Source organism: Gossypium arboreum, unplaced genomic scaffold (genome assembly GCF_025698485.1).
Source record: "Gossypium arboreum isolate Shixiya-1 unplaced genomic scaffold, ASM2569848v2 Contig00189, whole genome shotgun sequence".
In the NCBI taxonomy this organism is placed as follows: Eukaryota; Viridiplantae; Streptophyta; class Magnoliopsida; order Malvales; family Malvaceae; genus Gossypium; species Gossypium arboreum.
The window spans coordinates 14,163-27,682 of NW_026440308.1; the positions used below are offsets into that span (position 1 = coordinate 14,163).

Below are 13,520 nucleotides of genomic sequence, written 5' to 3' on the forward strand. Positions count from 1 at the left end.
CCAAGTTTGAACCCAAGATTTCTCTAACACTTCTCAGGGCCATTAACCACCAAAGCGGACATTTAATTGTGTCTTTTCATTACACAATTAAATACCTATATAAAACCTCCTTACGGACCCACACTCAAGGCCCAATACTTCTAGGCCCAAATTCGGGGTGTTACAATTCTACTCCCCTTAAAGAAATTTCGTCCTCGAAATTTCCAACTATCAACTAACCGTATTACTCAAGTCAAACCTCTATGCTTCCGCTACGCACTCTAATTAAAAATAATTCTTAGTACGACCCAGAACATCTAATTACCAAAGTAAAGAAACATTTATCAAGCACGCATACAATTCATAACACATATTTAAATAAAATAAACTTGGAGATCCCGAGCTCGATGCTCCTTGGACCCACATCTAAGACATGCTCCTGTCTTCCTATGGCATTCACCGGATGACGTCCGTTGCGATCTTCTTGATTGGATAGTTTGGTCGTGCCGTAACATGTTTCACATTTTCTAAGAACTAGAATCCTTCCTTTTCTTACACTCCAAGCACCCTACTTGAAGCGTTTCCCTAATTTCCTTAATTTTGGTATCCAATACTTTCTCTACCACTTTTCTTACTATCTCGGCCAGTGCCTCAGTACCAAGCTCCGAGTTACCGCTACCCGAAGTTGGTAGACTTTGCTTACCCTCAGAATCCATATCAATACTCTACATTACCAGTACACATATCAAATAACTACAAAGATCTCAAAAAGTTTTACTATTTATTCATATGTCTTATGCAGAGAGAGTATTTTCAAGTTTTTGTTCTTATAGAATCATATCCTAACCACAGTTTCAATCTTTTAGGGTTTTTAGTTCTACCCTATCTACAGTTTCATATCAAAAGGCTCGATTCTAACTACAGTATTATTTCAGTGCATTACAGTATAGGAAAAAAAAGTACTTACAGACTTGGTGCCGGGGATTCAGTATGCCACCTCCTCAGTTTTAAGATGAACTCAAAAGATTTAAACTTTTTGAAATCCATTTTTCAATCATAAAAAAAACAAGTTCGGAGATTATCTCCTTTAAACAAAAATTTGTTTTCAAAAGTCAGGTTTTTCCAAAAATACCCTTTTTGGCATAAAGTTTTGAAAAAAAAATTTTTGACCCGATCCACAGCCGAGTTGTTGCAACCTAGGCTCTGATACCACTAAATGTAACACCCCAAACCCGGCCCAGACGTTATGGCCGAATCTGACGTGCCACATTGGAGTTGAAAACCCACGTTCCGTTTTAGTGTTTTAAAACCATACATTTTATTGAGTTAACAAAGTGTATGGAAGCTGGGCACCAGGTAGGTATCCGAGACAGAGGAGGTGAGCCATAAAGGCTGCTTAAGTACCAAGCTCTTTAATTGGATCCAATCCTAGACATGCCCACAACCATAGCCACACTTTGTTATATCGAGTTTAAATTTGTTTAAGTGGACGTCCTTGATTAACCGATGAATCGTGGTGTTGAGATAATTTGAAAACAAGTATCATTTTGAAAACACGTCCTAAGTCTAGCCCATTTGAATAATTATTAACCAATTTTAAAGTTATTAAAATTAAAATAATCCCGAAAAGAAATAAAAGAAAAGTTAAAATTGGCCTTATTACAACCCAAAAATAAATAATAGTTAAAGGAAATTAAATGGAAACCAACACTTTATTTAAAGCCCAAGACGATCACCGTGGCCACTATGAATCCCCTCCGCCCAAGTCCCACATCAAGGCTCACCGCAAGGTTAAGGAAAGGGGTGAGTTTGGAAACTCGTGTGCAACAAGCCCCTTTCGAGCCCAAAACAATAACGACTGTTGGGTCTAAGCCCAAATCCAATCTCAATCATGCCTTGGTCAGTAGCCCTTTTCATATTTCATATTTCATAATACTGGGCCGAAGCCTTTTCATATTTCATATTATTGGGCCAAAGCCTTTACTGTAAACGGTATAGCCCTTAGGCCCATTTCAATGTCACATATAATTTCAATGAAAGAATGCAACTCATTTGGGGAGACTACTCAACCCACCATCCGCTACTCTCCACCCGTACCAACCAACACACCATGTGGGGATTAACTCGACCCACCCCGCCAAACTCTCCACTGGCAGCATAGCTGCTTTATCATATAACTGGAGGCCTAGCCTCTTTTAATAACTGGGGCAAAAGCCCTTTTGATAACTGGGGCATAAGCCCTTTTGATAACTGGGGCATAAGCCCTTTTGATAACTGAGGCATAAGCCCTTTTGATAACTGGGGCATAAGCCCTTTAATAATTGGGGCATAAGCCCTTTTGCACTTCCTCCATCCATATAAATTCCCAACCCAATGCATTTATGAACATCTCATGTGCATATCATACATATCATGTGCATATCATATGTAACACCCCAAACCCGGCCCAGACGTTATGGCCAAATTTGACGTGCCACATCGGAGTTAAAAATATGAGTTTTGTTTTAGAGTTTTTAAAAGCCATATGTTTCTTTGAGTTAACAAAGTGTATGGAAGCTAAGCACCGTGTAGGTATCCGAGGCGAGGAGGTGAGCCATGAAGGTCGCTTAAGTACCAAGCTCTTTAATTGGATCCAATCCTAGACATGCCCACAACCATAGCCACACTTTGTCATTTCGAGTTTAAATTCGTTTAAGTGGACGTCTTTGATTAACCGATGAATCGTGGTGTTGAGATAATTTGAAAACAAGTATCATTTTGAAAACACGTCCTAAGTCTAGCCCATTTGAATAATTATTAACCAATTTTAAAGTTATTAAAATTAAAATAATCCCGAAAAGAAATAAAAGAAAAGTTAAAATTGGCCTTATTACAACCCAAAAATAAATAATAGTTAAAGGAAGTTAAATGGAAACCAACACTTTATTTAAAGCCCAAGACGATCACCGTGGCCACTCTGAATCCCCTCCGGCCCAAGTCCCCACATCAAGGCTCACCTGCAAGGTTAAGGAAAGGGGGGTGAGTTTGGAAACTCAGTGTGCAACAAGCCCCTTTCAGAGCCCAAAACAATAACGGCCTATTGGGTCTAAGCCCAAATCCAATCTCAATCATGCACTGGGCCGTAGCCCTTTTCATATTTCATATTTCATAATACTGGGCCGAAGCCTTTTCATATTTCATATTACTGGGCCGAAGCCTTTACTGTAAACGGTATGGCCCTTAGGCCCATTTCAATGTCACATATAATTTCAATGAAAGAATGCAACCCATTTGGGAGACTACTCAACCCACCATCCGCTACTCTCCACCCGTACCAACCAACACACCATGTGGGGATTAACTCGACCCACCCCGCCAAACTCTCCACTAGCAAAGATATTTGCTTTATCATATCTTGGAGGCCTAGCCTCTTTTAATAATGGGGCCAAAGCCCTTTCAATAAGCGGGGCATAAGCCCTTTTATAAGCGGGGCATAAGCCCTTTTGATAACTGGGGCATAAGCCCTTTTGATAACTCGGGCATAAGCCCTTTTTCACTTCCTCCATCCATATAAAAACCCAACCCAATTCATTTATGATTACCTCATGTGCATATCATACATATCATGTGAATAGCATACATTTCATGTGCATATCATACATACCATATTTATCAAAATCCCATGTATTAAAATCATACATAAACCCTAGGGGTATAATGGTCATTTTACCTAGGGCAAAGCGGTCATTTTCATTTTATAAGGGTAATCTCGTAATTTTACCAAAATTAGGGTTTCCATGTTCATTAACGATTACTAACAATCCATGGGTGCAAACAGTGATTCGGCCCATTTTAGCGAAATCGAGTTATTGGGCCTAAAACCCTAATGGGCCCTACTTAGTCGATTTTGTCATCTAGGCCCATTTAGCCTATATCCATAACAGTATTAACAGTCTTAACATGCAATTTAACATATTTTCGTTTTCTACCAATTTTTACCCAAATGGGCCCGAAAGCCTGTTGGGCCCTATTGCAGCCCCTCGAGGCCCAACTTATCGTGAATGCCAAAAATCATGTTCTTACCGTTTCCAATGTTCCCGATCATCATCTCAATGAATCTAACTAACTAATGAGCGTTCGCTTGCTCACGAGTCCTCGAAATGCCAAAATTTCGGCCTTTCGGCTTTTCGGCATTTATCGCTTTAAGCTATGAAAGGGTTCGTTTACACACCTGATTTGCGATATTCCTTGACGAGATCTCCTACACGATTTCTCCTATAATCAATTGTTAAATAGATCAGCTCGCAATAATTGAACCAAATTAAGAACTTTCCAATATTAACACTTACACATTCGGCCACCATCCATAACGGCCTTAGGCACCTTACCTTTGTCGCGATTGATGACTAGGCCTAGCTACTCCGTGATCCAAGCTACTCCAAATCGACACTACACCTTGCTGCTCCTTCAATAAATAAACCAAAATATTAAAAGAAGACCCCATAGAGTCTATGCCCATATTCGCCATCTCCTAAACTAGAGAGGTTTCGCTTTTCTTAACCTCCCTAATATTGAATTGATTAAAGCTACGAGCACTTACCAAGGTTCACTTACCCAAACGGTTTCAATCCGTGTTAACTCGATTCAACGCGGTCCAGCTCTAAAACACTAGCGAACCCGTACCACAAGGATCCTACGAATCGCCACCAAGTCACCCAAGGGTCTTTGTGCTTTTGGCTTTTGGGTCTTTGAAGAAAAAGTGGTTATGGACCAAAAGGGTGTTGACAAAAGAGTTGAAAGGCTTTTTAAAATAACAAGAATCGGCTAAAAGAAAAAGAACAAGTGTATACCTTTATAAAGCAATCGACTTCCTTTGACTCCTTGAGATTTGGCTTGTTGATATTCGTTTAGCAATGAAAAGAATGATCGGTTCACTTTTACTATAAATGAAAGAGAGGAAGAATGAGAGGTAGAGAGTTTGTGGAAGAAATAACGAAAGAGAAAATAGAGGATTAGCTTAAGAACAATTGGCAAGAGGAGAAAGAAAAGAAAAGAGGGAATAGATAAGAGAAGGAAAGAAAATAATTAAAAAAATGAGAAAATTGTTCACTTTTGGGAAAAATAGAAAAGAATAAGAGCAAAAAGAAATAAGATTAAGATTAGAATAAAATAAAATCCTTTTCCAATTTTAATTCCTTCCTTATCTCCTTAATTCATGGCCATAATCAAAGTTTGAATTTAATTCAAACTCCCCTTCTTGACAGCAGTCCCCACTCACTCCTCCTACATTTGGTACTGTTTCAATTCCATACGGTCCTTCCCACGCACTTTCAGCAAAAGAATCACCCTTTTACGCATAGCGCTGATCGAACCTAGGACCCCAGGGTTGCCCAAAGACGTCTGGCCTTTGGGACGGGCATTAGTTTTCAATAATATACCGTCACCTTTTATCTTAAAGGTTACTGCTGAAGTCCGTTCATTTTAAAAATATAACATTAAAACATACCTTCGCTGGACTCGAACCACGGACCTCCATCGCCTAGCGCCCACGCCCATCTTTGCCGCCCGCACGAGCTTCCTTCCTTGCTAATATATGGTCACAATAAATTATAAACCTTACCTTGATTCGCCCACTTTAAAAATAAAACAGATTCGCTCACGTCACGAAATCGAACTGCGACCTCTTTAACACACACATACGTTGCTTGTCCGCACCACAGGCTCTCTTTGTGTCAAACTTCATTCAGTAACTTCCTTTAAGGCCTATTCCAACCGCAACTTTGTATACTAAAAAAACCCAATTTATGACGCTGGTATCGAACCTCGATTCCTTTCTCGCCTAACACTCCTAACCCTTGGGCCAAACTCCTCCTTATGTCTAATTTTAGCCTAACTTATTAATAAACCTTAATGTCCAGATCCCTAAAGAGGCAAAAATAATAATTTTTTTGCTAGAGTCTTGGTCCAAATTTTTCCCACACTTTAAATACTTCTAAATTTATTTAAAAACTAAAATAATAATAATAATAATAACCATAATAATGAAGATTTCAAATATGATAATATATATAAATTTTTCTTAATAATAATAATTATAATTTCCATAAATCAATGAAAATAGATACAGATAAAATTTTTGATAATATGTTAATTTAAACACTAAATTAACAACAATAATTGTATAAATATATTTGTATCTAATAATTATAATGATAATAATTTTCATAAAAATTAAAATATTAGTACTAACATAAATATTTTATCAATATATATATTTAAACACTAGTAATATTCAAAACTTCTCAATATTCAGGTTTTCTTCTATCCGAATCCCAGACTCAAAGCCCAACTCTTCTAGGCCCAATTTTTGGGGCGTTACATCATACATGTCATGTGCATATCATACATATCATGTTTATCAAAATCCCATGCATTAAGTTCATATATAAACCCTAGGGGTATAATGGTCATTTTCATATTATAAGGGTAATCTTGTAATTTTACCAAAAATTAGGGTTTCCATGTTCATTAACATTTATAAACAATTCATGGGTGCAAGCAGTGATTCGGCCGTTTTTAGCGAAATCGAGTTATTGGGCCAAAACCCTAATGGGCCCTACTTAGCCAATTTCGTCATCTAGGCCCATTTAGCCTATATTCCATAACGGTTTTAATAGTCTTATCATGCCATATAATGATTTACATTTTCTACCAATTTTACCCAAATGGGCCGAAAGCCCAATGGGCCCCACTTGACCCCTCGAGGCCCAACTTACCAAGAATGCCAAAAATCACATTCTTACCGTTTCCATCGTTCCCAATCATCATCTCATCGATTCTAACTAACTAGTGAGCGTTCGCTTGCTCACACGTCCTCGAAATGCCAGAATTTCGGCATTTCGGCTTTTCGGCATTTTATCGCTTTAAGCTATGAAAAAGGGTTCGTTACACACCTGATTTGCGATATTCCTTGACGAGATCTCCTATGCAATTTCTCCTATAATCAACCACTTATAAATTAGACCATGTTAATATTAAACCAAATCGAAAACTATTTATTATCATCACTTACACATTCGGCCACCATCCCCAATGGCCCTTGGGTTCATACCTTTGCCGAAGTTGATGACTAGATTTAGTCACTCCGATGATCCAAGCTTTTCACACACTCCTCGATCGGCAGCCTTTAATCCTCACTAGCACCAACAAACCAAATAACACCAAAAACCCTTTTAGCCTTAGTCGACAGAGGGGTTTTCAGTTTTTCTTAAACCACAAGATACAAATGGAAAGAAGGTTCGAATACTTACCAAGAGATCTACTCATTGAAGAATGTTCCAAATACCTTCCTACCCCATATCCGTTGTGAATCCAACTTAAACGTGCGTAGAAAATAGATCTAAATATTAATTCCCGAATCACTAAAATATGAAGCTTTCGGCTTTTCAGCAAATATTAAACTAAGCTATTTAGAGGGTTAGTACACACCTGTTATGGGTTGAAGTTGAAACGTTTCCAAAATCAATCGCCTACGATAACCACCACCTGTCACTCAAACTTAACTAATCCAATATCAATATATGTAAATCCTAAGCACATCAGTCATACGGAACATAAGGGCATATTCGTCATTTTACCATACAGGGGTATTACGGTCACTTTACCCTACAAGGGCTTTACGGTCACTTTACCCTACAGGGGCTTTACGGTCTTTTTACCTAATAGGGGTATTTTAGTCATTTCATCCTACAAGGGTGTTTTGGTAAATCAACAAACCAAATGTATTTTAGTAATTTTGTAAACCAATGGTATTTCTATAATTTTTAAAAAGTCAAGGGTATTTCTGTAACTTTGTAAATTAGGGGTATTTTGGTAATTTTACAAATTAAGGGTATTTCGGTAATTTCACAAACCAAGGGTATTTTGGTAATTTTACAAACTAGGGGTATTTTGGTAATTTTACAAACCAAGGGTATTTTAGTAATTTTGTAAATCGAGGGTAAAACAGTAATTCTGTAAATCAAGGGTAAAACAGTAATTCTATAAATCGAGGGTAAAACGGTAATTCTGTAAATCGAGGGTAAAACGGTAATTCTATAAGTCGAGGGTAAAACGATAATCATGTAAATCAGGGGTAAAACGGTAATTATGTAAATTAGGGTAAAAGCAGTAATTACAAATTGGGGGTACTTTGGTAATTTTACAAGTCGAAGGTATTTCGGTAAATTTACAAATCGAGGGTATTTCAGTATTTTTTTACAAACTAAGGATATTTCGGTAATTTTAGTAAACTAAAGTATTCTAAATAGGGATAACAATACGAATGGGCCTAAAGCCTATTCTCGGCCCAAATGGGCCCACACACTCGTGTGGCCCTTTTTGCCCAAATCTAGCCACAAATATTAGATTCACCTAGCCTAGCCCAATATTTACTACACAATCAAATAACTTATCCAATTGGGCCGTGAGGCCCATTAGGCCCACGTGACCCTTTCTACCATCATGCCCAAAGTAGCCATCCTACAGCTAGAGTAGTAAGAAATACACACCTGATAGGAGACTGGAGTTAATCCACACTCCGAGCACCCTTAGCCGACGCCCAACCCAAACGAGCACGCCATACAGCGAAAGGGATCAGCCAAGAAAGGTACATTTACTCTCTTCATGGTTCCCTCTATTTAAAGCCAGCTTCACAACCACTCTTATATTAGCTTCCTGATGTGGGATCCCTCCAACATTAGAGTTTAAATTCAACACCAACTCTTGCCGCCCCCTGTTAGCAAAATAAATGCTCCTTGCTTGCCATGGGATTCGAACACATGCCTCCCCTTAAATGCTCCACAAGCTACTTGCCACTAAGCCACAAGGCTTTTGGTGTCATATTTTATCCCCAATTAATTATAAGGTCTAAAGGCCAAAGTTCAGGTTCCCTTTAAAAAACCCAAAATAAATTGCATGAGCCAAGGCTTGAACCCAGGCTCCCATACAACCTTAATGACGCCACAACCACTAGACTACAAGCTTCATTGTGTCATTTATTTACCACAATAATTTAAAAACCCTCATCCAAGCATCCAGGTTTTTTTCACTTAATACCAAAATTTTTGCTAAAGCCCAAGTTTGAACCCAAGATTTCTCTAACACTTCTCAGGGCCATTAACCACCAAAGCGGACATTTAATTGTGTCTTTTCATTACACAATTAAATACCTATATAAAACCTCCTTACGGACCCACACTCAAGGCCCAATACTTCTAGGCCCAAATTCGGGGTGTTACATTGTAACATGATCTACCTATTTCTACCATTTATTTGAGTAATGATGGAGGTATAGGGTTTGAACTATGTTATAAATTTTTGTATTTTGATGTTTAAGGATAGATTTTGCATGTTTATGGTTAGAGAAACAACTTTTGCTAAGTTATTTTCAATGAAAATGCTAAAAAGGACTAATTTATAAAAGTTATAAAATATGTCATAAAAGTGTGATTTAGTGGAAATTGTGGGTTTTTATAGTTATGAAAGTGGTTCGGCTCGGCTTAAAGTGAAAATAAATTGAATGAAAATTATTTTACAAGCCTAGGGTAAAAGTGTAAATATGATAAAATTTAGGGGCAAAAATGTAATTTTTCCATAGTATGATAAAATTTAGTAATTAAATGTCTAAATAAACAAAATAAAAGCAAAATTTTGGTCATCTTCAACCCCTTGGCCGAAATTTTGAAGACCACCATGGCTAGGGTTTTGTTTAAGCTTTCCAAGCTCCATAGTAAGTCCGTTCTTGCCCCGTTTTTAATGATTTTCACGTTTTGAAATCCTTGTAACATGATCTACCTATTTCTACCACTTATTTGAGTTATGATGAAGGTTTAGGGTCTGAACCATGTTATAAATTTTTGTATTTTGATGTTTAATGGTAGATTATGCATGTTTATGGTTGGAGAAACAACTTTTGCTAAGTGATTTTCAATGACAATGCTAAAAAGGACTAATTTGTAAAACTTATAAAATTTTTCATAAAAGTGTGATTTAGTGGAAATTGTGGGTTTTTATAGTTATGAAAGTGGTTCGGCTAGGCTTAAACTGAAAATAAATTGAATGAAAATTATTTTACAAGCCTAGGGTAAAAGTGTAAATATGATAAAATTTAAGGGCAAAATGTAATTTTTTCCATGGTATGAAAAAATTTAGTAATTAAATGTTTAAATAAACGAAATAAAAGCAAGATTTTGGTCATCTTCAACCTTTCGGCCGAAATTTTGAAGACCACCATGGCTAGGGTTTTGTTTAAGCTTTCCAAGCTCCATAGTAAGTCTGTTCTTGCCCCGTTTTCAATGATTTTCACATTTTTGAAATCCTTGTAACATGATCTACCTATTTCTACTATTTATTTGAGTTATGATGGAGGTCTAGGGTTTGAAATATGTTGTAAATTTGTGTATTTTGATGTTTAATGGTAGATTATGCATGTTTATGGTTAGAGAAACAAGTTTTGCTAAGTGATTTTCAATGAAAATGGTAAAAATGACTAATTTGTAAAAGTTATAAAATTTGTCATAAAAGTGTGATTTAGTGGAAATTGTGGGAATTTATAGTTATGAAAGTGGTTCTGCTAGGCTTAAAGTGAAAATAAATTGAATGAAAATTATTTTAAAAGCCTAGGGGCAAAAGTGTAAAATGATAAAATTTAGGGGCAAAAATGTAATTTTTGCCATAGTATGATTAAATTTAGTAGTTAAATGTTTAAATAAACAAAATAAAAGCAAAATTTTGGTCATCTTCAACCCCTTGGCCAAAATTTTGAAGACCACCATGGCTAGGGTTTTGTTTAAGCTTTCCAAGCTCCATAGTAAGTCCGTTCTTGCCCCGTTTTTAATGATTTTTACGTTTTTGAAATCCTTGTAACATGATCTACCTATTTCAACCATTTATTTGAGTTATGATGAAGGTTTAGGGTTTGAACCATGTTATAAATTTGTGTATTTTGATGTTTAATAGTAGATTATGCATGTTTATGGTTGGGGAAACAACTTTTGCTAAGTGATTTTCAATGAAAATGCTAAAAAGGACTAATTTGTAAAAGTTATAAAATTTTTCATAAAAGTGTGATTTTGTGCTAATTGTGGGTTTTTATAGTTATGAAAGTGGTTCAGCTAGGCTTAAAGTGAAAATAAATTGAATGAAAATTATCTTACAAACCTAGGGTAAAAGTGTAAATATGATAAAATTTAGGGGCAAAAATTTAGTTTTTTTCCATAGTATGATAAAATTTAGTAATTAAATGTTTAAATAAACAAAATAAAAGCCAAATTTTGTTCCTCTTCAATCCCTCGGCCGAAATTTTGAAGACCACCATGGCTAGGGTTTTGTTTAAGCTTTCCAAGCTCCATAGTAAGTATGTTCTTGCCTGCTTTTTAATGATTTTCACGTTTTGAAATCCTTGTAACATGATCTACCTATTTCTACCATTTATTTGAGTTATGATGGAGGTCTAGGGTTTGAACTATGTTATAAATTTGGGTATTTTGATGTTTAATGGTAGATTATGCATGTTTATGGTTGGAGAAACAACTTTTGCTAAGTGATTTTCAATGAAAATGCTAAAAAGGACTAATTTGTAAAAGTTATAAAATTTTTCATAAAAGTGTGATTTAGTGGAAATTGTGGGTTTTTATAGTTATGAAAGTGGTTCGGCTAGGCTTAAAGTGAAAATAAATTGAATGAAAATTATTTTACAAGCTTAGGGTAAAAGTGTAAATATGTTAAATTTAGGGCAAAATGTAATTTTTTCCATAGTATGATAAGTTTTAGTAATTAAATGTTTAAATAAACAAAATAAAAGCCAAATTTTGGTCATCTTCAACCCCTCGGCCGAAATTGTGGAGACCACCATGGCTAGGGTTCTGTTTAAGCTTTCCAAGCTCCATAGTAAGTCCGTTCTTGCCCCGTTTTAAATGATTTTCACGTTTTTGAAATCCTTGTAACATGATCTACCTATTTCTACCACTTATTTGAGTTATGATGAAGGTTTAGGGTTTGAACCATGTTATAAATTTGTGTATTTTGATGTTTAATAGTAGATTATGCATGTTTATGGTTGGAGAAACAACTTTTGCTAAGTGATTTTCAATGAAAATGCTAAAAAGGACTAATTTGTAAAAGTTATAAAATTTTTCATAAAAGTGTGATTTTGTGCTAATTGTGGGTTTTTATAGTTATGAAAGTGGTTCAGCTAGGCTTAAAGTGAAAATAAATTGAATGAAAATTATCTTACAAACCTAGGGTAAAAGTGTAAATATGATAAAATTTAAGGGCAAAAATTTAATTTTTTCTATAGTATGATAAAATTTAGTAATTAAATGTTTAAATAAACAAAATAAAAGCCAAATTTTGTTCCTCTTCAATCCCTCGGCCGAAATTTTGCAGACCACCATGGCTAGGGTTTTGTTTAAGCTTTCCCAGCTCCATAGTAAGTATGTTCTTGCCCCGTTTTTAATGATTTTCACGTTTTTGAAATCCTTGTAACATGATCTACCTATTTCTACCATTTATTTGAGTTATGATGGAGGTCTAGGGTTTGAACTATGTTATAAATTTGGGTATTTTGATGTTTAATGGTAGATTATGCATGTTTATGGTTGGAGAAACAACTTTTGCTAAGTGATTTTCAATGAAAATGCTAAAAAGGACTAATTTGTAAAAGTTATAAAATTTTTCATAAAAGTGTGATTTAGTGGAAATTGTGGGTTTTTATAGTTATGAAAGTGGTTCGGCTAGGCTTAAAGTGAAAATAAATTGAATGAAAATTATTTTAAAAGCTTAGGGTAAAAGTGTAAATATGTTAAATTTAGGGGCAAAAATGTAATTTTTTCCATAGTATGATAAGTTTTAGTAATTAAATGTTTAAATAAACAAAATAAAAGCCAAATTTTGGTCATCTTCAACCCTCGGCGAAATTGTGGAGACCACCATGGCTAGGGTTCATTTAAGCTTTCCAAGCTCCATAGTAAGTCCGTTCTTGCCCCGCTTTTAAATGATTTTCACGTTTTTGAAATCCTTGTAACATGATCTACCTATTTCTACCACTTATTTGAGTTATGATGAAGGTTTAGGGTTTGAACCATGTTATAAATTTGTGTATTTTGATGTTTAATAGTAGATTATGCATGTTTATGGTTGGAGAAACAACTTTTACTAAGTGATTTTCAATGAAAATGCTAAAAAGGACTAATTTGTAAAAGTTATAAAATTTTTCATAAAAGTGTGATTTTGTGCTACTTGTGGGTTTTTATAGTTATGAAAGTGGTTCAGCTAGGCTTAAAGTGAAAATAAATTGAATGAAAATTATCTTACAAACCTAGGGTAAAAGTGTAAATATGATAAAATTTAAGGGCAAAAATTTAATTTTTTCCACAGTATGATAAAATTTAGTAATTAAATGTTTAAATAAACAAAATAAAAGCCAAATTTTGTTCCTCTTCAATCCCTCGGCCGAAATTTTGAAGACCACCATGGCTAGGGTTTTGTTTAAGCTTTCCAAGCTCCATAGTAAGTATGTTCTT

The 13,520-nt window shown here is 35.4% G+C and overlaps 1 long non-coding RNA gene across 2 annotated transcripts; it reads right to left on the bottom strand.

Moving 5' to 3' along the window:
* Positions 1-2,775: 2,775 nt before the first annotated feature.
* On the bottom strand, positions 2,776-8,727 carry LOC128288279 (uncharacterized). 2 transcript variants are annotated; one of them, XR_008278712.1, is made up of 5 exons: positions 8,508-8,727; positions 7,269-7,503; positions 7,070-7,154; positions 6,912-6,955; positions 2,776-2,975 (listed from the first exon to the last, which is right to left on the bottom strand). It is a non-coding gene; the product is annotated as an uncharacterized LOC128288279 (long non-coding RNA). The 2 variants fall into 2 exon arrangements; XR_008278711.1 differs by having other exon boundaries at positions 7,269-7,515.
* Positions 8,728-13,520: the final 4,793 nt, after the last annotated feature.